Below are 24767 nucleotides of genomic sequence, written 5' to 3'. Positions count from 1 at the left end.
AATTTTTTTTTCAATTAACCATCTTTTTTTTTTTCTCTCCCACTCCCCCCACCCCCTGAAAAAAAAAACAAAAAAACAAAACCCTTTTAACAGACATGCAGAGTCAAGCAAAACAAAGCCCCAGAGTGGCCATGTCTAAAAAATATGTCTCCTTCTGCACAGTGGTTAGCATTTTCAACCCCTACTTTTACCCAATTAGTCAGAGCCTAGGAAGAGGGTGGCCCTCTTCCAACTGACTCTAAAATGGGTTTTAAAGATGAAGAAACAAAAAGTTCGACCTTTTAAAACCCAGCTTCTAAAGTATCCTCCCTTGCCTGAGATCAGAGCCAGGGATTCTAATTAGCAACTGAATGCTGCTTGCAACAATGGTTAACCTTTGCAGTGAAATGGGGAAAATTAACCACGAGTGCGTAAGTGGGGAGGGGGTGGGGGAAGTGGAGAGAGAGAGAGAGGGGAGAAGTGTTCCAGACAACTTTGGCACTTAACCCCGGCACGTACGTAGCTTCTGCAAATTAACAGAACAAAAGACTTTATCCCAAAGTAAAGATTTCTGGAAGAGTGAGGCCATCAGGGTGAAAGGTAAGTGTGTTCTTTCCTGCGGTCTGAATTCTAAGGAGAGAGGTTGAGAGCAGGGAGAGCGCAGAGCCGGATGAACTGACTGTCGTCAGAATAAGACCCTGGGGATTTTAATCCCTCCCAAGCTACAGGTGTTAAAGGAGGTGGGGAGGGACGTCTCGGAAAAAAATGGTTAAAGCAGCCTGGTGCTAGGGCCCGCCACGTGAGCCAACCACGGTTTGCACATTTGGCAGCTTTTTTTTGCCCAGCTGCCGTTTAGGGAACTTTGATGATAAAGTGAGTCAACAAGCATTTCTTCAGCATCTACTGTGTGCCAGGCACTGTGTTTCAGAGCTCAGGGTTGTACCTGGGGCTGGGCCCTGGACAAGAATTAACTGGTACTTGACCACCCTTTTACGGATGTATGGGGAGGTAGCGTGTTGGAGTGTAATGAGCCCCGAGTTTGGAGGCAAAAGATACAGGATCAAATTACAGCCCCGATATTTAATAGTTCTGTGACTTGAGTCAGATCCGGACCTCAAATTTCCTTGCCTGTAAGGTGAGGGGGAAGGCCTTCCAACTCCCAAATCCTATGATTATACCCGTTTATTATTGCCTTAGTTTGCATTTGGGAAACCTTAGCTAGAGCAGGTAAAGGCTTGACAAGTTTACAGTTATCCCTTCAAGATCATGGGAGTTGGGGGTGTGGGGCCCCCTCCCCTCAATCTGGAAAATTTAGGGAAAGTTTTTTGGCCCTCCCTTCCTACTAGAGAAGAAGTTTGTATTTTTTTTTCCCTATATGGGGTGTTTGCAGTACCTTATTGTAAAATTTGTTTAAGTATTTGATCATAGGCTATATTATACAATTCTCTCTCTGTCTCTCTTTACGTATATACATATATATATATATATATATATATGTATATATATATACATACATATATATATATATATATATATATATATGTATGTATGTATATTTTATGCATTTCTGAGTTCCTAAACTTTTTCTGTGGTCTGTTGGCCTTTGCCTATCATCTGGGGCTTCTGCAAAACTCTCCCCAAATTCCCATTTCATTTCTTAAGCGGACCTGTAATATATTAAAACCTGGATGAGGAAAACTGAGATGTGGGAAGAGATAACTTCGATTATGGGGCCTTAACAATCAATCAGTAATCCTATGTTAAGCACCTATTCTGTGCCAGGAACAACACAAACAATATCAATCTTCCCTTTAAACTCAGAGATTCTGTGAATTCTAGTTCTGTCCACGGACTTTGTTGTCTTTTTTTAATTCATCTCAACAAACATTTATCAAGTTCCTCCTATGTGTTAGGCACTGGGGATACAAAGATGTAAGTAATACAGTCCCTGCCCTCGATGGGCTTACAGTCTACTCTTTGGGAATCAAATTCCCTTTTGGAAACAATTCTCCCTAACAAAGCTTTGTCTTTTCCTATGATCATAGATTTTAGAGTTTGAAGAAACCTTCGGACTCATCTACCTGCACTTTATAACAGGTTTGGGGAAATTGGCCAACCAGTCCGTAAGCGTTTTATTAGGTGCCTACTATGTGTCAGGCAGTGTGCTAAGTTCTGGAGATACAAAGAAAGGTAAAAAACAGTCCCTACTCTCAAGGAGCTCACAGTCTGATGGGGGAGACAACATGAAAACAACTACAAACAAACAAGACATACAGGATAAATTGGAGATAATCTATTGAGGGAAGGGACTAGCATTAACAGGGGTCAGAAAAGGCTTCTTGGAGAAGATGGCATTTTAGTTGGCACCTGAGGGAATTTAGGGGTTTTAGATGAGGAAGAAGAGTATTCCGGGCATTGGGAACAGCCAGTGAAAAAAGGTGCAGAGCTGAGAGATGGAGTGGCTTGTTCGTGGAACAACAAGGATGCCAGTGTCACTGGATAGAAGACTAGGGAGGTGAAGGGGAGAAGTAAGTATGAGGAGACTGGAAAGATAAGATAAGGGGTCAGGTTATGAAGGGATTTGAATGTCAAACAGAGGATTTTATATTTGATCCCGAAGGTGATAGGGAGCCACAGAGGGAAAGAGCAGCAGTGTAATTAGGTGAAATCTGTGGTTTAGGAAGCTCAGTTAGGAAGCTCAGAGGAAGATGGACTGGAGTGGAGACTTGAGACAGGGAGGCCAACAGGCTGTTATAAAAGTCCAGGTATAAGGTGATGCGGTCTGCCCCATGGTGGTAGCAATGTCATCTGAGAAAACGGGGGCTTGCCCAGAGTCTCACTAATGGTAAATAGCAAAACCAACATTTGAACCCAGGTTTCCAACTCCAGACCCAGGACTCTTATCCTGTTCTACCCTGTTGCCTTTCACATAGTGTACAAATGTTGTATATTCACAAGAGAAGCTACAAGAAAGGCATGTTCTAGGACAGAAAAAGGACATATATTTTTACATTGACATGGTAGCCTTGTTATGACTTGAAGTGTGCCTCCCAACCCCAAGGCCAGGACATCTCTGCCATTTACTAACCTATGTGACCAGAGGCAAATTACTTTAATCGAACCTTAGATTTTCTCACCTGTAAAAATATGGGATATCCAACAATTCAATTCAGTAAACATTTATTGAGCGTTTACTCTGTATGTGTGTACAAGGCTGTCTCCAAGGTCTCATTTGATTCAATTTAACGCAACAAGCAATTATTAAGTGCTCCTCATCTTAGGCTGTCTGTATGCTAACCCCTGGGGGTACAATTATAAAAATGAAACAGTCTCAGCCTTCAGGGAGCTGACAGTCTATTGATAAGATACTGTCCACAAGTAAGTAAATACAAAGTTATTTGAGGAGAAGCAGAGGAGGGAAGGATCAGGGGTAGCCTTTTTCCCTTTAGAAGGTACCAGCCCAGTTGTCTTTTTAATCATTTGAAATGACAACCATTTTCACCATTTTTGGACATGAATGTCTCTCTTAATCAACAAGCGTTTAGTAAACACCTTCTGTGTGCCAGGAACTATTACTGCCACCATTGCAAAGATGAGAAAACTAAGGCTGAGACAGGTTAAGTGATTCATCCAAGATCATGAAGCATGTAAGGCAGGATTTGAATTCAGGTTTTTCCTAACTCCAAATCCAGAATGCTGCCCACTCATGATGCTGGCCTGCTCTGTTCTCCTCAGGGAGGGGATACTAGGATAGAATTATATCTCTGTTTGCTGCACTAAATATTGTTAGTCTAGGGAAAGTTTTTAGATTCAAGCTATACTGTATTTCCCCATGTATAAGACACACCTTAATTTTGGGGCTGAAAATTTGAAAAAAAATGTATTACATAAAGTTATTGAACTCAAGTTTTATTCATCTGCTCATAGCTTTCAGGCATCTTTTGGGCAAGTCAGGTGTGTGTACGCATGCTTAGTCCATTCCGTTTCATGAACCTGAAGCACCAATTGTGTCCTCATTTGAAATCAGTAACTTCTTTTTCATCTGCAGTTCTTCTTGCCTCATGCTGAACCATCTTTGTGGACACAGGAATTCCAATTGCCCTTTGCTCTTCAATCCATATCTCCAATTCTCTCTCTAAATCAGGGCATTTTGCTGACTTGCCTCTCATGGCCTTCTTCTGATGTGGTGTTTTCAGTAAGGTTTCTTCTTCCTGTAGCCAGTCTTGGATTGTTTTCTCAGTTGGAGGAGGACCAAACTTACATTTAGCAGTACGATTTCCATTCACTTTTGCAAACTGGATCACGTTTAACTTGAATTCAGCACCGTGCAAAAATCTTTTCTGAGCCATTTCTGGGCAGAATGTGGCAAAACACAATCTAATATACCGGTAACAAATGCGAAACAATGAGCACAAAGACAACAAGTGCAAAAAATTGGGAAATGCAAGTAAAAAAATCTACAACAATGAGCACAAAAACAAGCGCAAAAAGTAACGGGAAATGCAAGTAAAAAAACCTACCACCGTATAAGACGCACCCTTTTTTAAAAGGGTGCATCTTATATATGGGGAAATACAGTACTTCTGTTTGTTATTCCTTACTGGGAAAGGATTGTTCTAAACTACATTTCCAAGGTTTGACTCTCTTCCCATCAAGTACAATTTACACAGAGGCCACACTAGCAAGTAGCGAATAAACCCATTTATTCAAGATCATAGTAAGCAGAAATCAGCAGTTTGACAGGTGAGATCATACCAGACAATACACAGTGAATGAGCTCTCCCACTGAAAGGGAGACATTTCAGCTTAATCAAGAGAGAGAATCACAGATCTCATACCCAAGAGGAAAGTCCCCAAAGTCTCTAGTAAGCTGGGGATAAGGACATGATTGAGGTGTTGCCTTCTCAACATATTAGCTTCTTCCCAGAGTCTTTTCTCCCTGCAGGGACAGAATCTGGAACTGAGTGTGTGTTTTCTTTGAGCTAGAAGCTAGAAGACCCAGTATCTCTCACTGTTAACACAGGGAATAATCAGTTTCCATCAATGAGGAGAGTTTTATGCAAATGAACCTTGAGTACCTGGTTACATACACTATATGCAAAATAAATACTGTACAAGGTAATGGGGGCGCCCTAGAAGCTGGGGGGGATCAGGAAAGCTCTATGGGGAAGATGGTACTTAAGCTGAGTCTTAAAGGGAAATCTGGGATTCTAAGAGTGAGAGGTGACAAGGCAGTATGTTTCAGGGAATGTAGATAGTCTGTGCAAAGGTATGCAGATGGGAGATGAAATGTTATGTATGATGAACAGCAAATGGGTGAGTTTGGCTGAAATGAGAGCAGTCATGTATGTTAAGGCTGGAAAGATAAGTTAGAGCCAAGTTGTAAAGGACTTTAAATGCCAAACAGAGGAATGTGTATTGCATTGTGAGGTAAAAGGCAGCTAGTGGTACAATGGATAAAGTGCAGAGCTTGGAGTCCAGAAGACTCATCTTCCTGAGTTCAAATCTGACCTCAGACACAGCCTAGCTGTGTGACCCTGAGCAAGTTACTTAATCCTGTTTGCCTTAGTTTCCCCATCTGTCAAATCAGCTAGAGAAGGAAATGGCAAACCACTCTAGTATTATTGCCAAGAAAATCCCAAATGGGTCATGAAGAGTGGGACAGGATTGAGAAACTACTGAAGAACTAACAGTTGAAGTGAGGTGATAAAGAAGCAGTGGACTTTACCAGGTAGAGGAGTGACATTGTCAGACCTGTGCTTCGGGGAGATCTCTTTGACTGCTGTATGGGGGAGAGATTAGAAAGTGGAAAGTCTTCAGATAGTAAGGCCAGTTGGATCATGTAAGTTCTCTGTTACTTCTGAGGGGACATAGGGCTGTATCTTCTAACCTGATTTGTGTAACTTCTTTTTTTTTTTCTTGTGTCCTTTTTAAAAAAATATTTTTTCTCTTTTTTTGGTTATATTTTAAGTTCTGAACTGTCTTCCTCCCTCCTCCCCACACTAGAGAAGACCACTATTTGACGCAGATTTATAACTATATGTTAAACCATACTATGAATACTTCTATTTATCAGTTCTTTCTCTGGAGGTAGGAACATTTTCCTTCAAAGGTCCTTCATGGTGGATTTGAGTATTTATAATATTCAGAATAATTTAGTTGTTCACAATTAATCTTCAAACAATATTGCTGTTACTGTATACAATGTTTTCTTGGTTCTGCTCACTTCACTTTTCATTATTTCCTGTAAGTCTTTCCATATTTTTCTAAAACCAACCAGCTTAATAAGTGTAATGTGAAGGTATTTATAGAGCCTATATCGGATTACATGCCATCTTGGGGGGGAGGGGGCAGGAGAGGGAGCGGGAGAAAATTTGAAACTCAAAAACTTGTAGAACTGAGTGTCGTAAACTAAAAATAAAAAAGTAGGAGAGAGAAAGTTAAAAAAAAAATAAAATAAATCAACCAATAAATCAGTTTCTTATAGCACAATAATATTTTGCTACATTCATATACCACAACTTGTTAGCTATTCCCCAATTGGTAGACATCCCCTAAGTTTTCAGTTCCTTGCCATCACAAAGACAACTGCTATAAATATTTTAGGACATATAGGTTCTTTTCCTTCCCCCCACCTCCCAATCACCTAGGAAACATACCTAATACTGATATTGCTAGGTTAAACAGTATACAGTTTTAGAACTCTTTGGGCATGATTCCAGATTGCTCTCCAAAATGGCTGGATCAGTTCACAGTTCCACTAACAATGTATTAATGTCCCAATTTTTCCATACCCCCTCCAACATTTGTCATTTTATCCTTCTATCATTTTAGCCAATCTGATAGATGTGAGATGATATCTCAAAGTTGTTTTAGTTTGCATTTCTCTAATCAATAATGATTTAGAGCATTTTTTTCATATGATTATGTATAGTTTTGATTTCTTCGTCAAATACTGTCTGTTTATATCCTTTGACCATTTATTAATTGGGGAATGACTCATAGTCTTATAAATTTGACAAAATTCTCTATATATTTGAAATATGAGACCTTTATCTGAGAAACTGTTTATAAAAACATCCCCCAATTTTCTGCTTTCCTTCTAATCTTGGCTATATTGGTTTTATTTGTACAAAAACTTTAAATGTAATTAAAATTATCCATTTTACGTCTTACAATACTCTCTTATCTCTTGTTTATTCATAAATTCTCCTATCCATAAATCTGACATGTAATATATTCTATATTCTTCTAGTTTTCTTATATCTCCCTTTATATCTAGGTCATATGTCCATTTTGACCTTATCTTGGTAAAAGGTGTAAGATACTGATTTATACCCAATTTCTGCCAGACTGTTTTGCAGTTTTCCCAACATTTATTTTTACCAAATAGTGTATTTTTATCCTTTGTCAAACACAAGGTTACTATAATCATTTGCTACAGTGTATTGTATGTCTACTCTGTTCCACTGATCCGCCTTTCTATTTCTTAGCCAGTACCAGATAGTTTTGATAACTATGGCTTATGGTATAGTTTAAGATCTGGTACTATTAAACTTTTTTTCCATTACATTTTAAAAATTAATTCCTTTGATATTCTTGACTTTTTGTTTTTCCAAATAAATATTATTATTATTTTTTCTAGCTCAATAAAATATTTTTGGTAGTTTAATTGGAATGGCATTGAATAAGTAGATTAGTTTAGGTAGAATTTTCATTTTTATTATACTGGCTCTGTCCACCCATGAACAATTAATATTTATCCAATTATTGACTTCTTTATTTGTATAAAAAGTGTTTCATAATTATGTTCATATAGTTCCTGGTTTGGTCTTGGCAGATATTCTCCCAGATAGTTTATACTGTCTACAGTTATTTTAAATGGAGTATTACTTACTATCTCCATTCTTGCAGGGTTTTGTTGATAACATAGGATAACTTCTTTATAGGAGAATCTATGCTTTGTTGGTTAGTCTTAAAGTTAGGCTTTTATTGAGTTGGTACACAAAAAGAAATCTTTTTCTAATCCTTTCTGATCCTGATCTCAGCATTTAATAGCTAAGGTCGATTATCTTAAGGTTGAATGGACTAAAAGAGATTCTTTGTTCTGTAGATTCTTAACTGCAGGAGAAAAGGGTCCTTTCTGCTTTCGGGCTGGGATTAGATCCCATGTCTTTATTTCTTTTTGTCATTGTATAAACTTGACAGACGTTAAGAAACATCTTTTCTATATATAAGAAATAACCCCCCCAGATATATTATGATATGCACACCATATATGTGAATTTCTATTACGTATAGCTTTTTGAAAAGTATATGGTAAATTTAATGTAGTTAATTTCAAAACTAATCTACTTGTCTGTGTCCCTTTCTGAACACCCTTCTGCTTTCTTTTGCATGTTTTATAATTGTTTCATTGATCTTTCTTTTTTTTTAGGGGGAGGGGTATCACTCTTAGCACTCCTTCCCCTCCCCAACCCCCACCCCCCCAAAAAGACACCATCCCTTAATAATAATAATAATAATAAGCTATTATTCCCATTTTACAGATAAGGAAACAGAGGCTGACAGAGGTTAAGTGACTTGCCCAGAGTCATACAGTTAATGTTTTAGGTAAGATTTTAAACTTCCTATCCAGCCACATCCACTGCTCCACCTAGCTGCCTCCTTTCTAAACTGCATAGTCAAGCATAACAAACACACATTGACCATTTTAGAAAATTTGTGTTTTATCCATTACTTTCTGTCTAAAAGAGGGAAATGTGGTTTAGCATCCATTTTCTGGAGCCACAGCTGTTCATTTTATGGATGAGAGTTCTTGCCTCGTAAAGTTGTTTTCCTTATACAATAGTCATTATATAAATTGTTTTCCTGACTACTTACTTCACTCTATATCAGTACATACAAATGTTCCTAGCTTTCTCTGTATCCATCCCTTTCATCATTTTTTTTATGCTATAAGAAAATTCCATCATGTTCATATACCATAATTTCCTTAGCCATAACCAAATCAGTATTTGATAACAACCAAAAATATGGCTATAAACATTTTTGTTCATATAAGACTGTTCCTTCATTCTTTGATCTTTTGGGGCTAATAGCCTCAAAAAGTATGAAGAGTTTAGAAATTTAAGGTGTTCCAAACAGCTTTCCAGTGTAGTTAGACCAATTCAGAGCTCTACCAAAATCACATTATTGTGCCTGTCCTTCCTCAACCCTTCCAACAATTATCATTTTCCTTTTTGGTTCTTTTTTCCAATCTGACCAAGGTAATGTGGAATCTCAGTTTTGTTTTAAATGTTGATTTTTCTTAGCTTTAGGGATTCGGGACATTTTTTCATTTAGTTGTAGATAGCTTGCTTTTTTTTTTCTTTTGAGAGCTGCCTGTTCATAACCTTTGATGATGTATCCATTGTGGAATAGCTCTTCTAATTTACTTCATTCAGTTCTCTATATATCTTGAATATCAGATATTTCTAAGAGAAACTTGCTGTAAATATTTTCTCCAGTTAATCATTTCCCTTCTAATTTTAACAGTACTAATTTTGTTTGTGCAAAAACTTTAATTTTATGTCATCAAAACTATCCATTTTATCTTTTTTTCATTATTAATAATATAATAATGGCTAGCTTTATATAGCACTTTAATATTTGCAAAGCACTTTGTAAATATTATTTCATTTTATCCTCGCAGCAATTCTGGGAGGTAAGTGCTATTATTATTATTCCATTTTACAGATGAGAAAACTGCAGCAAACAGAGGTTAAGTGACTTGCCGTAAATACCTGAAGCTGGATCTGAACTCAGGACTTTCTGACTCCAGGTCTATTGCACCACCTCTATTCCTTCTTTGTTCAAGAACTCTTCCACTATCCATAGTTGTGAGAGACATTTCCATCTTTGTTCTTCTAACTTGTTTATTATATAACCCTTTATATCTTGGTCCAGTATTCCTTTGGATTTCATTGTGGTATATTGTGTGAGATGTCGACCTAAACCTAATTTCTGCCAGTTTTTCTGCTTTCCAATTTTCCCAGCAGTTTTTGTGAAATATTGAATCTGTACACCAATACTTGAGGAGTTTGGGCTTATTGAACACTGTGCTACTATATTCATTTGCTTCTGGATCTTGTGCAGTGAATCTGTTCTACCAATCATTTTTTTTTCTATTTTTCAACTAGTATTAAATGGTTTTGATAATTGTTGCTTTGTAGTATAGTTTAGGACAGCTAGGTGGCACAACGGATAGAACACTGGGCTTGGAATCAGGAAGACTCATCTTCATGAATTCAGATCCAGCCTCAGACTCTTGCTAGCTGTGTGGCCCTGGACAAGTCACTTAGCCTTGTTTGCCTCAGTTCTTCATCTGCAAAATGAGCTGGAGAAGGAAATGACAAACCACACTAGTATCTTTGTCAAGAAAATCCCAAATGGGGTCACGAAGATTCAGACACAACTGAACCGAGTATAGTTTAAGATCTGGTGTTGATAAGCTCCCTCATTTCCTACTTTTTTCATGATTTCCCATAGGATTCTTGACCTTTTGTTTTCCCATATGAATTTTATTTTTTTTAAAAACTCTTATAAAGCAGATACCTTAATAGTTCAATTTTTATAGCCCTGAATAAATTAATTTAGATAGTATTGTCATTTTTATTATATTGGCAAGGCTCAAACATGGTGAACTAAAATCTCCCTATTTATCCAAGTAATAGACACTGAAAAATAGAATGGAACAAGAAGTCAGTGACTTCAGGGAGAAAACAAGAAATATTAGAATAAAATCAAAAGATGAGTGAGGATCATATCTGAATCTCACATAGGTGGGTCTTTCTCTCTCTCTCTCACTCACACACACACACACACACACACACACACACACACACAGAGCTTGATGTAGAAATACTTTATATTTAATAATGAAATAAGCAGAGACAGGAAGAGGAGAGAAGATGGTTTAAGAGGGAGGGCCAAACCAGAGAAGGAACAGTAATGAGAAAACCAAATATCAGCTTTGGAAAGTAGATCATAAAGGAGGATTTATTTAAAAAGAAATATTTTTTGCTTTGCTAGTATTTATAGTTCCTTGCCCAATTCTTCAGTGTGTTCTTTCTCTCTTTTGTTGATTAAAAAGTTTAGTAATAAAAATTTTCTGCCACGGGTTGCTCACCACATTTTTATGTTGTCTCACTGTTGTCATTTTTTTTTTTTTTGATGAAATCACTTACTGTTCCTATAATTTGTTGGTGGTTTTTTCTTTTTTTTTTTGATCCATCAATTATTTAGGATAAACTAATTTTAGGATCATAGGTTCACAGAGTTAGAGTTTGAATCATTTTGTCAAATACCTTTTATTGATTACAATTCTATTGCATTGTATAATGATGATAACATTTCTTTTTTTTGTACATTTGTGTACCAAATTGTTATACGGTAACAAACAATCGGTTTTTATAAAAGCACCATGCACAGCTGAAAAATATATGTGTGCCGTTATATTCCCATTCCATATAATCATCAGAGAGCTTCTCTAAATAGACTCTAAGTTGTTTTCCTTCGATTTTTTCCCCCTATGGAGTTGGTTTTTTAATTCCAATTTCATTTTTTTTTTTTTTAACCTCTTGCTTCATTCCTTTGAGCCATTCTTATAGTCCTCTTGGTCAGGCCATTCTTTTTTCTCAATAGCCCTGCTGATGCTTTTGTGGAATTACTCTTTTCATCAGGGATTACCCCCTGGGTTTTACTTAATCAGCATTGTATAGTCAAGAGAGTGCTGGCTCTGGAGTCAAGGTCAAGTCAACAAGCATTTATTAAGTCAGAGGAGTCAAAGGACCTAGGTTCAAAGCTCACTACCAACACTTTCTATCTGACCTTAGGCAACCACTTCACTTTCCTGGGCCTTAGTTTCCTCATCTGTAAAATGGAAAATGGGCCTATAAAATGTAAAATGAGATTCTTTTTAACTCTACGTCTATTTATTCTATTTATTCATCGTGTTTGGTGTTTTGTTGTCTTTTTTTTTTTTTTTTAAGCAGTCACAGGCTTCACATCCGTTTACCTTGGGCTAACTTCCCCTGGTGAGAACTCTTTCCCAGACTCTGATAGGTTCTGGCTGTCTCTTTGTTCTGTTCTTTACTGAAGGGAGCAGCTCACCTCTATTATTCTTTGACTTTCTTTTGCCAGGGTATTTGTTTCTGAGAGCTAGGTTTCTTTACTATTTTAACCATCCATCTGGTGGCCACTTCCACTCTGGTGCTTCTTCCTCAAGAGGTTAGCAATAAAATAAAATCCTTTTGGGGGGTGTTTGTTCGATGAAGTTTGGATTCAGTCAAAGGGCTGCCCTTGAGGACCTAGAGGGCCACATGTGACCTCAAGGTCACAGGTTCCCCACCCCTGGTTAGTGTGTGGGGCAGACCTCATATCTTCTAGAGAAATATGGAAAGGACTTGGCCCAGGGCCTTAGCATCCGTATCTAGCAATTGATTTTGTAATTATGTACTCACCTGTGTAGATAAGTCATAAGTAGATAAGATCTTTGTATCCACCCAATAGAATGCTGACTTCTTAAGGGTGGGGACTATTTCTGTCTTATCTTTGTATATACAAGTGTCTGATACCTAATAGGAACTTAATAAATGGTTTTTGAATTTCATTGACTGGGAATTAAAGACAAAGTCCCTCTTAGAAGAGGGCTGTGGCACCTTTGAAAATATTAAAATCTCCTGGGGGTGCCAACAAGCAAACAAACCCTATTCAGTATAAGAGAGGCCATTCATAAGAAATATGGCAGTCATCATACTTGTTTTTACTCACATGTGACATCCCATCTCTCATCTTTGCAAAGGCTTTCCCTGTAATGCTTTTTCTCCCTATCACCACCTCTTGGATTCCCTAGCTCAGGAATTCTTAAACTTTTTTTTTTGTGTGCATCATGGACCCCTTTGGCTATCACAGGTACTGGTAATAATACTATGGTTTTCATGACTCCGGAGGACAAATGATGAAACATGCTACTCATTTCCTGATAGAGAAGTGAAGGGCTCAGAGTGTAGAATTAGACAAATTGTTTTTTTTGGACATGGTCAATGTGAAAATTTGTTTGAATACATATTTGTAATGGATTTTGTTTTTCTTTTGTTTTCAATTGGAAGGGAAGATAAGAAGGTGGATTCTTACTGATTGAAATAAATAAAATAATTTTTTAAATACTGTGGTTTGTTGCTCATATTCATAATTGAAAGAAATGCCAGATTTCAGTTAGAGGGTAGTGAAAATAAAGAGGTGGTTTCTTTCCCTTCCAAGTAGAGGGATCCTCTGAAGTCTGTTCAAGGGAGAGGCAGGTAGGTGATGCAGTAGATAGAGCCCTGGGCCTTGAGACTGGAACACCAAAGTTCAAATCTGACCTCAGAAACGCACAAGCTGTGTGACCCTGGGCAAGTCACTTAATTCTGTTTACCTCAGTTTCCTCGTCTGTAAAATGAGCTGGAGAAGGAAACCACTTTAGTATCTTTGCCAAGAAAACCCCAAATGGGATCACAAAGAATCAGACATGACTAAAACGACTGAATAGCTATTCATGGATCCTTTTGGGCTTTATAGATCTCAAATTAAGAACTCTTGTCGTTCCTCTATTCAAAGGCCACATAAAGTTTCACCTGCCACAAGAGGCCTTTCCTGGTCCCCAATTGTTGTTGCCTTAACTCCCCCCACCCTAACTACTTTGTATTTATTTACGCATATAAATCCCAACTGCCTCCCCACTCCAGTCAGGTGGGGATTGCTTCCTTCCTGTCCTTGTATCCTCAGAACCTAGAACAATTCCTGGCACACAGTAGTCACTAGATAAATAATTGTTAAATCGAGTAGTACTTTGAAAGGTACTAGAAAACCAGAAGGGGTAGATGGGAGGTTAAATGGAAATCGGGACTAGCTTCCATTTACTTTTTGTCATCACTGTGACTTTAAATACAAATGTTTCATGTTTCATTTTTATATAGAGAATTTGAACCTTTCCATTTGAATCTAACAAGCAGTTAATTAACGCCTCCTCTGTGCCAGGCAGGGATACAAAAGCAAATTGAGAAACAAAACTTCATTGGCATCATTTCTATTTGTACATAAAACCCAAACCTAGTCTGGGGTTTTTGACTCTTCTCCCCTTTTTTTCCTCCTCAGGAAACTCGTTGCTTACTACCACCCCCCCCCCCAACAATTTCAGCCTTGTTCTCATTTTTTGCTCAGGATCTGTGAAAGCACCCTCAGGAAATAGTCTTGCCATTCAGAAAGTTCTGTCTGTGTCCTGAAGCCTCAATTACCCATCGAGGATGCAGTCATTTTCCTTGGAAGCCACTTGAATCTGAGTAGAATTTATTCTTTTTTTTTTTTGCTTTTGACCTTTCCCTCTGCTTTGAGAAAAAACTTGGGGAAGATACAATTTTCTGTGCCATTTTCCCAAACTTAGTTTCAGTCAAAACTAGCTTTGTCATGAAAAGGATTTTAAGACCTCCCTCTCAATTTATTAAAAAAAAAATCAAAAAATGGAACAAGACCAACAACAACAACCCAGGACCTGAATGCGATGAATCATTTCAATTGCTTTCCACTGTAAGCCTGAAATAGCATTACGAGATGAAGCCCACAGGACACAAAAAAGACATCCTTTGGCATCCCTTGTGATATTCTCAACAAAACCTCGAAAGACATTCTGTCTTCTCGTCCCGACTTTGGAAATAGGACCCCTGAATATGCCACATTTTGGAAGCTCTTTCTGCTTTGTGCCGAGAGCCTTTACCAAAGAGAACGGAATACACAGGAGGTTGCCAGTGGAAACAAAGCCTGGCCGCCCTGAGCACAAAGAGGGGAGGTTGCTGATGGGCTTCTTGCCTGATATTCTGGAGGACCAAATGACAAAGCTGGCATGGCTACCAATTCCATATGGCAAGTGAGCTTTTCTTCAGATCCTTTTCTGGCCCAAGCAATCTGTCTTTGTTCAGGAATGGCACAAGCTGAGCATCCCCCTTTTCAACCAGAAGCAAACATTTGTTGAATTCCTACTGTGTGCTAGGCACTGAGAGATACAAAGAGTTTTTGAATAATGAAGCATTGCCTGCCCTCGTGGAGCTTAGATTCAATTCGGGAAAGAACATATGCACAACTAAGTAAACAGCAAAATAAATACAAAGAAATATGAGGAAGGGAGAGAAAGGAAGACCTAACAAATGAGGGAATTGGAATAGGCCTTTTATAGGAGCTGGTGCTCATAGGAAAAGGAGCTCTGAAGGCATCTGGATATCCCAAAAGCCAAAAGGCAGAGTAAGGTAAGCACTTGGAATCAGGTTTTGGTAATAGCTTCTTTTTTTTTCAGTTTAAAAAAAATATATTTTTTTATTTTTAGTTTACAACATGAAGTTCCACAAGCTTTTGAGTTCCAAATTTTCTCCCCCTCCCTCCCTTTCCCTTCTCCCCGTCTTCAAGATGGCATGCAATCCAATATAGGCTCCACATATACATTCACATTAAACATATTTTCACATTAGTCATGTTGCAAAGAAGAATTATAACCAATGGAATGAACCATGAGAAAGAAGAAACAAAATAGAGGGAGAGCACAAATAGTATGCTTCAATCAGCATTCAGACTCTGTAATTCTTTCTCTGGATGTGGATAGCTTTTTCCATCATGAGTCTTTTGGAGTTGTCTTAGAACGTTGCGTTGCTGAGAAGAGCCAAGTCTATCAAAGTTAGTCATTGTACAATGTGTCTGTAACTGTGTACAATGCTCTTCTGGTTCTGCTCCCTTCACTCAGCATCAGTTCATCTAAGTCTTTCCAGGTTTTTCTGAAGTTGGCCTGCTCATCATTTCTTATAGCACAATAGTATTCCATTTTAGTAATGGCTTCTTAGACAGTAACACAAATAAAGTGGGTCTTACATCTCCCATGAAATATTAGTGTAATTCAAGCATGTGCATAAAGGGGGTAGAGCTAGAATGGATTTTTGTTTTTTAAATAATGGGAACCAGTTGCAAAGAAACAAGGGCAACTGGGAATTGCTCCCTTTGCTAGGGGAAACTCATTCAGGAGAAGGGTCTCGAATTGGCTGCCCGGTGCTTTTCAAACTTTTCAAAGCCCAAGGGGAAGGGTTGGAGCCTTGGACCTTCTGCCTATGTCAAATAAAAGTTTCAATGCCATCTTCCTTCCACAAAACAAACAAATAAATAATGGGGCAGTGAGGTGGCATAGTGGATAGAGGTCAAGAGTTGGAGTCAAGAAAGCCTGAGTTAAAATCCTGCCTCTGACACTTATTAGCTGGGTAATCTATCTTGGCCTCAGTTTACCCTTCTGTAAAATGGAGATAATGGTAGCATCTACCTCACAGGACTGTTGCAAAGATCAAAGATATAACATATGTAAATTTGTTTTTGGTTTTGAGTCATTTTTTTCAGTCGTGTCTGAGTCTTTGTGACCCCATTTGGGGTTTTCTTGACAAAGGTACTGGAGTGGTTGTCCATTTCCTTCTCCAGCTCATTTTACAGATGAGGAAACTAAGGCAAACAGGGTTAAGTGACTCGCCCAGGGTCACACAGCTAGTCAGTGTCTGAGGCTGAGTTTGAACTGATGAAAACGAGTCTTCCTGTCTCCAGGCCCAGCGCATTATCCACTGTGCCACCTAAGCTTTGTGAAACTTAAAGCTCTGTATAAATTATTATTATTACTGCTATTTTAATTATTTTTATAAGAAGACCTTACAAACGCAGAAAAGGAGGCCAGGCAATTTTCTAGATATTAAGGCAATGGGTCTTAAAAAATGCACTTCGATTTCTGATAGGCATGCTGCAAATTGTATAGACCTCCCACCTGCAATTGTATAACCAAGTCTCCCAACTCTTCTGCAGCATGCTACAGTTTCTTGGATAATTAACAAAAATATTGTGCTGTGAGAAAAAGAAAGTTTGAGAACTACTGTATTAAGGATTAATAAGCAGAGGTTAAACTTCACATACGCTGAAGCTACAGCTAGGTCTCAATTAGTGCAAATAATGAATTCTCTGAAGTAGTGGCATTGTTTTGAATCTGTACTGCCTATTTCTATTGTGCTAGAACCAATGACTGTACTTTATATCATTATAACTTTGAGTAGTGCAAATTTGAATACGTACAACCACTTGAGGGGAGTCAGTATTCATGCTAATCGGGACCTAATTGTTTTGAAAAATTTTTGTTTCCCTGAATTAAGCCTGTTGACAGGAATTGGGGCCTTGTAGGGTCCACTATAGGAGAATATGCTTTCCTGCTTTGGTGGTACTGGGCTATTTGGTGTTCATGATATGGAAATGGAGGTTATTTAAAATTATAGGATAATAAACTTAGAAATGAGAGGGATCTCTCATTCTGTAGATAAGGTAAATGAGTCCCAGAGGAGTTCATTGGCTTACCCTAAGGTCACACAGGTAGTAATTAGCAGAGATGAGATCCAAGCCTGGGCCCTCTGGCTCCCAAGCCAACCCTTTCCTTTCCACCATACTTCTCAAAATTATAGAGGCAGCTGGTGGCTCAGTGGATAGAGTGCCAGGCCTAGAATCAAGAAGACTTGAATTTAAATCCACCCTTTGACACTTAGTAGCTGTTTAACTCTGGACAAGTCATTTAACTTCTGTCTGCCTTGGTTTCCTCAGCTGTAAAATAGAGATGAGGATAATAGCATATACATCACAGGTTTGTTGCAAGGATAAAATGAGATGTTATTTGTAAATCATTTAGCACAGTGCCTGGCACATAGTAGATGCTATATAAATGCTAGCTGCTATCCTCTTCCTCCTCCTCTTCTTCCTCCTCCTTCTCTTCTTCCGCTGCTTCCTCTTCTTCTTCTTCCTCTACCAGCTAGAACCCCACACAACTAGCAAAACCTTACAAAGAAAATCTAATCTGAGTGAAATTGGGGCCCATTGTGTTCTAGTCAGGCAAGTCTGAGTCACATTCTCCAGATCCTCATTAGAAACCTCTCATTATAATATTAATTATCTCCTAACTTGTTAACCAATCAGAGTTGATTTTTCACCCTCAGGAACACCCAGGCATATAAGTGTTGAGTGGGTTCCATGAGGGGTCTTTAGCATTCAAGGATGCCACTGACCCTTTTTATTATCTGTGAGCATGATTAAGAAAATGATTAATTGCCCAGAAATTATGTCTTTGAACTTTTATACATCACAATAGTATTATGTAAATGCTTCATCCCTTCCATTGTGCTGTATTCCCTTTTCCCTTCCCTAGCCCCCCCCCCAAAAAAAACCCAGCCTTTTTTTTTTGTTTCATAGTTAAATTCCAAACAAATGTAATATGATGCAGAAATAAAGCTGGGAGTCAGAAGCCCAGCCAGATTCTGGACTTGGCTGTGCCATTGACTCACTGTGGGACCTTTAGCAACTGATTTAATCTCTCTGACCTCTCATCTGTGTTCCATAGGGTTAATCAGACATGCTTCTATCTGCCTCAGATTAATTTTATCAGGTCATATGGAAAGATAGCTGTGTGAACACTGAGGAGCCCTTCAGGGGAAAAAAAAGACTGATGTACTAATATTGAAGTGTGATTTGTATGTAATAATGCTATTGTTATATATGTGGAGCCTGTGTACTATGTTAGTATCCATGCAATTCCCACAGAAGATGAGGAAGGACCTCAGAACATTAAGTGGATCTCTGTATGGAAGATTTATGAGAAAATATGGCAAAGAGGCCAGAGTGGACTGGTATAGATGGATCGCAGTCTTCATTCTTGAAAGCAGTAGCTTCATTGATTAGATGGCCCATCCATTGGCCTATTATATGAACATGCTATTATTGGAAGAAGATGTCAATGTGGTCATAAAATGTTAGCACCGGTCTTTAACTCCCTGTTACCTCTACTGAGACACAAATGCTGTGCTCATTTTGGAATAGGCAGTTTCAGCCAGAAATCATTTAACATTGTTTGACTCTGGAGTGACTGAGTAACATGGTGGGCCATGAATTCGAAGGCATCTGTTTGATGATGCATGATGCAGATTGCGACCTCTTCATGAATTGCTGTTGCCAAAAATAATCATTATGTGGTGATCAGCTTATTTAGGCAGAGTATATTTAACATTTACAATCATCTGGGCTGTTTGGTGCCTTATGCAATCAGCTTTCTCATCCCCAGACTAAATGGATATTATTATTTCTAGGTATCTCATTTTCTAGGTGTAGCAACAATTTGGCTAGCAGCTGCTGTGGGGTGAAAGACCAACACAAGCCCAACAACAAGAATGCTGCCAGCACAGGTTCTTTTGATCTGCTTTACTAAGGAAAGCAACATTAAGGGGTTAACAATCTTACTTCAATCCAATATATCCATATAAACTCACTTAGTTCAGGAGGAAAAGCCAGCAACCTGAACTCCACAGCAAATACAAACCAATTACAAACATACACAATATAAACAGACCAAATCACAAATCATAGTTACCAAGAAACCATCAACTCTGGATTGACAAGCCAGGAGGCTCTTAGAGTTGCTGCCCAGGTCCCATACCAACACTCCTCCAGGAGTGAGAGCCTCAAACAAATAACTCTGTTCTCTCTTTTTATACGGTCTTTGGGTGTCACCAAAGACATCTGAGCGACCAGAACTTAGGTGCCTACTATTGGCTCTGGTCTTAGCAACTCCCCTTAGGACCCTGGGGGCTTCACGCCCACATTGGCTTAGCACGCAGTAATTAGGACTTTGGGCCTGGGGTTTAGCACCTAGTAAGGCTCAGTCAAAGAGACTCAATTAATTTCTAAATTCTTCTAAAACAGTAAAAAAGTCCCAACTTGATTGACATATTAGACCAGGTCAATGAATACCATCTCTAATAGGGTTCATGTCACCATCAGCATTTACAATATTGGAGGAGAAGGTAGGGAACAATTGATATAGCTAGTGTCCCTGCTAGAAGCCAAGAGTAACTATGGATCAGCCTTGTGCAGGCTCCCCCCCACCCCAATCTTGGGCTCTTACTTACCCATTGGCTGAAGAGGTGATAGTGATCAAGCTCTAGGAAGCATCCTAGAGATGTACATATTGAGCTCCTGTTTCAGAGGCACAAAGTAGAGAAATAATAATAAAACATTGATAGCTGATATTTATATAACACTGTAAGGTTTGGAAAATATTTTACATATATGATCTCAGTTGATTCTCCTAACAACCCTGTAAAGTAGGTTCCATTATCACCCCCATTTTACTGATGAGGAAACTGAGGCTGAGACAGGTTAAGGGACTTAGGGTCACACAGCTAGGAAGTATCTGAGTAAGGATTTGAATCCAAGTTCCTTCTGGTCGCAGGTCTGGTGCTTTCTTGTATTTACCTCTTGTTATACAAATTGTCCTGCACTCTAGATGTACCTGGCATTCTGAGAACTGGATTGATTTGTTATGATGCTTCCACCTGAGAAGGAAGAATTCTATAGTGGGAAAAAGCCTGAGACTAGAGGGAGGAGAACTAGGTTTGAATACCAGCTCTGCAATTTCCTACCTGGGTGATGTCGGGCCAGTTAGTTTATTCCTCTGGCCCTCACTTTCTTCATTTGTAAAATTAAGAGGTTGAACTAACAGCTGTAAATCCTATGATGTACAATCGTAGTACATACCACAATTGCATCGTGTGCATATACATACATATATACACACACACCCACACATATACGTGCATAGCTACATACCTACACGTATATACATACACACGTGTGTATATATACATGTATATAAACACACACACACATACACACACACGTATATCTCTTACAGTGCCTGGCCCATAGTAGGCATTTAATAAATGCTTGTTACTGCATTGACGTTCATAATGACAGCCCAATGATGTTGCAAGATCCAAGGGCCTTTTAAGCCATGAACAATTCAGTTATTTTCGGTATGAGTTCAGAGCTGAACTTATTCTATCGCATTCTAAATATCTGAAGAGTACAGACAATTACATTTTAATACTAAGTATGTGTGTGTGCATCCATATGGGTGTATGTATGTGTGTGTATACACACACACACACACACACACACACATGTAAAATCTTTGTTATATGTGGCACCTTCCTTTTACTTGAACACCTTGAAATATCTGTGATTTCGTTAGTGTGGGTAGACCCTCCATGATTCAGATCACAGCTCCTTCATGAGTTGCAATGGCCAAAAACAATCAGTCTATACCCAGACCTACAGCTCATACTCATGGCCTTTCCAGCTCATAGCCAGCGTTTATTCCAGTTTTTCAGAAGTTTACAACGTGCTTTACAAATATCCCATTTTATGCTCACAGCAAACCTAGGAAGTAGGCGCTATTATTATGCTATTTTACCAATGAGGAAGCTGATGAGATTGAGAAGGGTTAATTAACTTGCCCACAAGGGTCACGTAGCTTGTAAGTGCCTGAGACAGAATTTGAACTCAAGTCTTCCTGATTGCAAGTTCATCATTCTGGTCATTTTGCCACCTAGTATCCTCTAGGCTAGGATCTGCCAGAGCTCAGGTACCACTGACATAGCTTTTGAGAGCCTTTGTCGCCTCTGTCCCATGAGGAGTCATTGAATTAGTATTTTAGCAGAGAGGAGTAACCCTCTATAACCACTACTTTGAACTGAATATATGACTTCATTTCCTAAGAAGCAATGTGCTATGGTAGAAAGAACACAGGCCTGGGAGTTGGGAGACTTGGACTTGGTACTAACTCATCATGTGTCCCTAGTCAAAATACTTCCATTCTCTGAATCCTAGTTTCTTTTGTTAACCAACTGGCCTCCAGTTTCCCCTTGGAAATTATATATATATTTTGTTTTTACTTATGTATACATGCTGTTTCAAGCGTCCCCTCCCATAAAATGGAAGCTTCTTGAGGGTTGAGGACAGGTTTATTTTGTATCCTCAGACCTAGCATGATACTGGGCATGCAGGCAGTGCTTAAGAACTGTTTCTGGAAGTGAATTGATTTGAATGAGGGTTTAAGACTAGAAGACCTGAGAGGTCTCTTCAGTTAGCACTTTGGTCTTGTATTGGGAAGACCAGACTTGGAGTGTCAAGTCTTAGCTCATACACCTAGTAGTTGTGGGAACTTCAAAAATCATCCTTATGCTACTCATATCAGAGAGTTGTAAACAAAGCATTTTGTAAACCTTCAAACATTATGGAAATGTGAACTACTAAGCATTACTCATAACTAAGAGAATTTGGGGATGTATTTGTCTTCCAGTTTATTAGGTGGGATTTCCCAGCCTTTTGCCTTTCTTCCAAAGAAGGAAATCATGAAAATGGTCGCCTCTTCTGGCTAAATTGCTAACATTCAACTCAAGAGTATTCTCTTTCGATGTTAACTTTAATGGGGAACACTGTACATTTCTTTTTTTCTCATGATACCATCTCTGTTCCTGGCTCTGATAGTTAAAATAGATTCAATTTAGGATCTTTCTGACTTGTTTCTGAAGTCAGTTTCGAAGCATTTTGGTTTTGTGGGGCTTTTTTTTCTGTTCACCTAATTAAACTGACAGTGTAGATGAGAAACTTTGATCTCATTTAGGGAAAAGCACCAGGCAATCTTCATTGTTGCCAACTATTATATTAAAAAAAAACCCAACCCTTCCTTTCTAACCTCAGCTCCCTGATGTAATATATAAATCTCGTTAACCTTATAAATGTGATTATCCAGGAGCAAAAAACCCCTTTCCTTTCTTTATTATGTCTAATTTGCATACCATCACAGAGTCCAAGTGTTTCGAGATAATAATATTTTAAAGGGCACTGAGGTATGAGGATAACTACTATACTTGCAGATGTATTAGGGAATGTATCCTATTAGTCACTTTATATCTGAAAAGCAGAAAAATAGGCACCTAGCAACAGCATGTTCTCATTCAGGATTAAAGAAAAGCCATTTCACAAGCAGTAGATTTTTTTTAACCTTTTTTCTTCTCGTCTCTCTCTGTCTCTCTCTGTGTCTCTCTTTCTCTCTTTGCTTTAGCTGTCAGAATAGAATGCTTAATGGCAGAAAAACCCTAGAAAGGAGCATTTGCTATTGATTGCCTGCATTTAGGATGAGTGGTGATAATAGCATCCAAATAGGATGCATTTTGGCAGAGGACAAAATTTGGGATTTATTCAGCGTCTTATAAACCCATTCAGTGCAAAGAGAGATGTACAGTCTGAACATACTGGGCAGAAAATGGAGGACCCAATACCGCTGTTCTCAGATCTCTCATTAAGTTGTTATGAATCTGTGGAGGTCATTAACTCTCTTCTCCACCCCTTTTCCTTTCCTCAAAATGGGAGTTACATTGGGTTTCTTCAAAGGGACATTTTCCAGCACTACAGGGATGGAACAAGATACTTAACCATGGTCTTGTGTTCACTCGAGATATTGTCACCATGCTGCCCAGCCCTCTCCTCCTATAGATTATTTTGTCTGCTACCTTACTGAGAAAATCAAGACCATTCATGCATAGCTGACTCAATACCTTTCCCACCTTTTTCCCCATCTGCTCCAAATGCCTATGGATCTCACTCTGTCCCAATCAAAGGAGAGGGATCTACCCCTTAAGTCCAGACACCTTAGTCAACATCAGTTTAATGGTTTACCTCTCTGAAAAATGCATGCCTTTCTACCAAAAAATTATTTTATAGAGCTAGAAAAAATAATAACAAAATTCATCTGTAAGAACAAAAGGTCCAGAATATCAAGGGAATTAATGAAAAAAAATTCTAGGGAAGGTGGCCTAGCCATAGGAGATTATATTATAATCTTGGAGCAGAAGCTGTGGGAGGAGAACAAGCAGAGGCTTGGGGGAGGTGGGGATGGCCAAAGCCAAGCCTTGAGTTGAAAAGCCTGGCTCTGGACTGTATTCCAAAGCAGCAACCATCAAAACTGCTTGGTACTGGCTAAGAAATAGAGTGGTGGATCAGTGGAATAGATTAGATACACAAGACACAGTAGGCAATGACTATAGTAATTGTAGTGGTAATCAGGGGTGGGGCTTTTTGCTGTTCTTCCCTTAAGTGCCTTTAATGATTCTGGCCTTTGTTTGAATGGGGTAGGTAAAATGGAATATTTTTGTCTTGGAGTGTTTCTCAGCACCAAGACAATGTAATGGTAACCAGGGCAGGACTTTTTGTTGTCTTTTCCTTTGGAATGCTGAGGTAATTAACTACCTTTGATGAGTCTTGCCTTTCAAATGTAATGGCCAGCAAAATGGGACTTTTCACTGTTCTTTGTTTGAGTTCGGTCTCAGCACTGAGGTAATCAAGTGCCCCAGATAGGTGTTTGACTTTCTGGGTTCACTCATGGAAGGAGTGTTGAGACTCTGGGCAAGCTGTTGTAACTGACCCCTGGCTTTGCTAACCCAGACCCATTGTTGCTTCTCTTTTTGGTAACTATGTATGTGATGTCTTGGTCAGACAAAGCCTGTCTGTTGAATATTTTTATTTGATCTGTTGATATTTTCTGTTTGTAATTTCTGTTTGTATTTCCTCTGAAGTTCAGGGCACTGGCTTTTCCACCTGAACTAAGTGAATGATGTAGGTATGTGTGATTAAAGTGAGATTGTTAACCCCTTACAGTTGCTTTCCTTAGAAAAGCAGATCAAAAGAACCTGTGCTGGCAGCTCTTGTTGCTGGTCTTGTTGGGTCTTACACTCCAACAGCTGCTGCTAGCCAAACTGTTGTTACAGTAATCTACTGTTTGATAAACCCAAAGACTCCGGCTTCTTGGATAAGAACTCACTATTTGACAA

This window comes from Trichosurus vulpecula, chromosome 7 (assembly GCF_011100635.1).
Source record: "Trichosurus vulpecula isolate mTriVul1 chromosome 7, mTriVul1.pri, whole genome shotgun sequence".
Lineage (NCBI taxonomy): Eukaryota > Metazoa > Chordata > Mammalia > Diprotodontia > Phalangeridae > Trichosurus > Trichosurus vulpecula.
The sequence above is the reverse complement of the archived record's forward strand: the minus strand, read 5'-3'. Positions refer to the sequence as shown.